Genomic DNA, 5,394 nt, shown 5'->3' on the forward strand with positions numbered 1-5,394 from the left:
AGCACGACGCTAGTCTGTTCAAGCTGGGACCTCCTCCCCTTTCCCTCCAGCAGCAAAATTTAGGAAACAATTCGACTGCCAAGCGCAGCTGAGAAAAAGAGAAATGAATGGAATTTTGCTTTGTTAAGTGAGTCGAGACAGGGAATGAAGGTCAGAAAGAAAGGAAGGCAGGCAGTCTGTGGTTGGCAAATACAGAGAAGGGCCAGTGGCAGCCTGCGATGCCCCTGGGGCATTATCTGATGAACAGCAAAGACAGACACTTTTCCTGGCCCTTACTTATTCTCTTTAACTATGTGGGGAAGGCCTGTGTGAAACGGAGGCCTACCAAGGGTAGACAGGCAGCAGAGCCTGCTGCATCTGACAATACCCTTTGCATCTGACAGATATCCTCTGACAGAGGCAGAGAAAAGGATTTGCGGCTTAGGAGTTTCACCTACCGTAATCCCCAAGAAAGAAAGGAGGTGCTTAATTCATCCTACAGACCTCTCAACCCTGGTTGAGATTCCCATTAAAATCACCTGGGAAGACTTTATAAAATCACGGGTACTTGGATATCACCCCAGACCAATTAATCAATGTCTTGAACAGTGTTCTGGGGTGGGGTTGGGGGGGTTTGTTTTTAAAGCTCTCCAGGTAATTCTACTGTGCAGTTAATGTTAAATTAAGAAAATCGCTGTCTGAAACTAACCAAGCCTGGAGAATTCCAAGTTGACCAGATACACCTTCTCTACCTGCAACGTGGACAGGGGCTGCTCTAATTGGAAGTTGAGGTTGAGCATCCCCTCACCGTGCAGCACCAAAGGCCAGGTTTACTGCTGTGTCCCCACAGGACACTGAATGAGTACTTCAAATGCTTGGTTTAAGTAGGTTCCCAGAGACTAGGAGTTAGACTAGGAGCCAGAACAGTCAGGCTCGGGGAGGAATGCTGCAGTCACAGAACTGACTGCCTTCTTCCAGGACCAGAACCCAGCATCCGTTGGCCCTGCTAGGCAGGGAAAGGGCTGTGGACATTCACTCAAGGAGGCAGCTGTGCTCATTAAAAGAAATTAAGGTGTTTTTATTATCATGCTTCCTCTTTTTTGTTTCTTGTGAACCACTTCCTTACAAACTGCTGTCTCATTGTCTCCATGAGCAGAGACTAGCTAGAAATTTTTTTTTTTTTTTTTGCGGTACGTGGGCCTCTCACTGTTGTGGCCTCTCCCGTTGCGGAGCACAGGCTCCGGACACGCAGGCTCAGCAGCCATGGCTCACGGGCCCAGCCGCTCCGCGGCATGTGGGATCTTCCCGGACCAGGGCACGAACCCGTGTCCCCTGCATCGGCAGGCAGACTCTCAACCACTGCGCCACCAGGGAAGCCCTAGAAAATATTTTGAGCAAAAGGTCAGTCTAGCTGATAAGTTCCGTTCAGTATTATCTATAGTCATTAAGCTGCATTTCCGAGAACTGGGGGAGAGAAAATACTTTGTTATGTGATTCAGGAATACATGTTTCATAGATCAGAGATGGGACCTGAGGCTGCCTGCCTTCTCCGTGACTATCTTCCCCCTGCCTACTGCCAAAATTCCCCACAGATTGCTTCTTACAAGGAATGAAGACAGGTCTTTGGAAATGGGTACAACAGTATAACATTAACACATTCCCAACATCCCAAAGCCACATTAGTGCAAAAGTGTTGCACTGAATTATGGGTTACAATGCACAGGCTACTTAGACATCAGCCAGTTCCAGGATGATCTAGGATCTGCTGGAACCTTCTAAATCAGGAGTCAGCAAACTTCTTCTGTAAAGATACAGATCATAAATATCTTCGAATTGTGGATCACGTAGCCTCTGTCACCACTACCCAGCCTTGCCATTTTAGTGCAAAACAGCCGCGGACACTATGTCAGGAAGGCTGTCTGGGTAGAACTGTATTCCAACAGAACTCTATCCATACAGAGGGACGGGCTGGATTTGGTAGTTTGCTCACTCCTGTTCTACCAGAGCATAGCTTCCGTAGATTGAATTGAGTGATATTTAATGGGTGACAAGTAAAAAGGAGAGACTGACATGGTAAAAGACCGATCTGGATTTAATGACAAATATTCCATACTGGTTGCTGAACACCACAATGCTGTCCAGGGAACCATCATTAAATAAAACCTGAAAATAAGGCAATTCTCACATACACAAGCACACACGCACACAAAACCTGTTACTTTTAGGATCATTAAATTATTCACCATTTTAACACACAGCTGTAAAATAACATTACAGTGAAGGAAAATGTGCACAAACTTCAGAAACACAGTTCAGATTGTCTACGAACACAGGTTCTTAATTTGTACTTTTTCACATATGTACAGCCTCTGGATCTTGAAGAGGCCACGTGGCTCAAGGGGTTAACTTCTCGTCTTCTCCTTCCAGCTCAGAGCTCAATATTTAATCAAGCCATTTAACCTATTTAAAACTGCTCTAGCTTCTTCTCAGTAAAGGGCAGCCTGCACTTGACCAAACTCCCCAGGAAATAAATGATACATTTGCCTCCACCAACATTGATGAGTTGGTGGAAGGAATCTTCAGAGTAACATTTTCAAGGGTGAACCAGTTACCAGGGTTTGCTTTAGAAATACTATTTTTGTAAAACTAGCTACAAGAAACAACCTCCTGAATGCACTAAACCTCACTTCATGCAGCTAGGTTCCTTGAAGAATTATAAGAAAAATGGAATCACATTTTAGCTGCACCATGAGAGTGGGGTGTTTGGTGCCTGGACTGTTTTCTTCTGCTAAGGGATGTGGTCACAGAAGGGATAGTGAAGTAGTGGCTGGCTTTCTTATCTATGGTAACGGAAAGAACAGAGTGGGTCAGTGAAATCCAAAGAATTCCACCGCCAGTAAATTATTTTACATTAGCTTCAATCTCCTTTCCCCATTGAACCCATGCTCGAAAGTTGCGGCTACGGAACACACTAGATGCAGATGAGACTGTGCAATCGTACGAAAATGTCAGCAAAAGACCAAGTGACCCAGAATGTGGATCATAAACCCATGAATAATCAAAAGTTGGATGAGATTTCATAGGCACAGACTCAAGAGAACTTAAAACAGCTGGAAGAGGTAGATGTGCATAAAAAAACACAAAGTAATAAGATTACCTACAAATTGGCTCTATTCTTTTCATGTGAGTCTCATACACTTGGTATTCAGACTACAAGAGTCAGAATAAATAACGGACGCTTGCTTTGCTCAGATTACTCTTGACTAAAATAAAAAGGAATTAGTATCTTCCAAAACTATCTATAGTTTGAAAATCTATTTGCATTTGTGAATAACAACAAACTGATTAAGAGGGCAAGATCAACAGGCATTATACAAGCCCAGAATTCTCAGGGGTTTTTTTTTTTAAGTGTTATGATGGCAAAAACATGCTTTCCTAGAGTCCCCAAAGAGGTTCTTTGCTAGAATACAACTGATCAAGTATAAATTACCAGCGTCCATAGAAAGCTTGCTAAAACCGTAAAAACAATCTTGTGGGTTTTTTTTTTTCCTTCAAGTGTGTCCAACAGTTTGTGAAGATGCTTCCATGAAAAGTATAGGTTAACAACTGCTAATAAAGGAAACAAAACTGCTTTCCACAACTCTACCTTCTAAAGGCTAACCTAAGGGAGGGATTTTTCAGCATAGGTAACTGAAGTCTATACAAGAGTCATCTAACTATAGCCCCTACTAGAAATGGAACATATCTAGGACACTCTAATTACATGACAAAGACCAGCTTTGTCAGCAAGGACATCTTTGGCCCTTCTAGACTAGCCTTACGTGTTCCATCAAGCGTTAAGAATTTTCAGTGTCCTTATTATAGAAATCACGACAGGTAAGTCTTCCTAGCAGCTGAGCTGGAGAGCACCAAAGGGCAGACCACACCTATCCACACTGTCATCAGCCTCTCTTCAGAACTACCTGTCACACTCCTGTCCCCAGGCCTTCCCTAAGACAGGGGTCATAATACTGTTCTACCTCACAAAGAAGTGAGAAACAACTAACAAGCATTAAAAAGCACTTTCGAAATACAAAAGTGCTATTTTGGCATTTATATAACAACCGGAAGACATTCATTGCTTGTGCTATTTGGCAAATTTGCGTTTATACCTCTCCCTGCTTGTGCCCTCCTTGTGTAAAGTCTTGAGCTTTCTACTGTGCCGCCCTGTGCAGGAAAGAGAAATTTCTACTCAGACCAGAGCCCATATCGATATGGGTGGGGGTGTGGGTTCGAATATCTCCCCCATTACTGCAGAGGGGGAGGGGTACACAGATACAAAATGAAGGCAAATGAGACGTAGGAGCCTGGCGCCCCAACATGGGAACATTTGCTTTCCTGGATTTCTCACATAAGGCCAGCAAAACTCTGAGCAAACTGACTTTTGTAGCAGGTCGCTGGGGCAACTGTTGATGGCCTGAGTTTCACTTGAAACAAGCATCAAGCTGACCTGAGAAAGGAAAAGTCACACATAGCTGCGACTGTTCCATTTCCCAGCACTTAAAAAGATCACAGATGAGACCTGAAAGAAATACTGGGCCTGGAACACACCTGACACCGGGGGCAGGGGTCTGGTCATCCACACGGACTACCTTGACCCAGCATGAAGCTAGACTATTTTAAAGGAAGTAGCAAAGAACCAGGAGCAGGACCACGATTTCCCAGATCTGAAAACCAGCTGTGAATGAATTTCTAAACCTCAGAGATTCCACCCTGGAGACGAGGGTGCGTAGCTTTTCTGCCCAGTTTCCCCTGGACACCTCAAAATAGCAGCTAGCTGTGGCTCAGAGGAAGGAAGGGAAGAGGACACAAATATCCACTCCCGTAGGACGGACAAAGCTCCTCTACTTTTCGCGGGACTATAGCTGATGTGTGGGGACAGGGCCAACAGTGGCTTAATACCTGCTGAAACCAGGACAGAATTACTCATACCCGCCTTTCACTTTACCCCGTAACCCTCACTCCAACCACACGCTCTCCCAGCTCTCCCCGCTTCCCACGGCCCATCACTGCCCAAGCTACTCTATTGCCTGTCATCCTGTACCCTCCCCCACCCCCAACTCCCCTTCCTCAAGGTCCTCAAAGTGCCTGCTCCTCCACGCTCTTCATCCTCCACAGCGTGTATGTGGTGACGTCGCCACGCTCAAGCACACCTCCCAAACATTTCTTCCTTAGGGAGGAGGCAGGCAAAATACAGCACCCCCGAAGGAATAAGTCTTACTCAACCCTCCCCTTCAGGACCCCCAACACCTCAAGGCTCCCCAGTCATTCTCCGATTGCCCCTCCCCCCTTCCCCATTTCTTTCTACAGGGTCTGTCCCCAGGACATCTAGCCCCCCGCCCCGCCCCCCAGTGCGCAGCCTCCGTCGGCGTAGCC

The sequence above is a fragment of the Delphinus delphis genome, chromosome 1 (assembly GCF_949987515.2).
Source record: "Delphinus delphis chromosome 1, mDelDel1.2, whole genome shotgun sequence".
In the NCBI taxonomy this organism is placed as follows: Eukaryota; Metazoa; Chordata; class Mammalia; order Artiodactyla; family Delphinidae; genus Delphinus; species Delphinus delphis.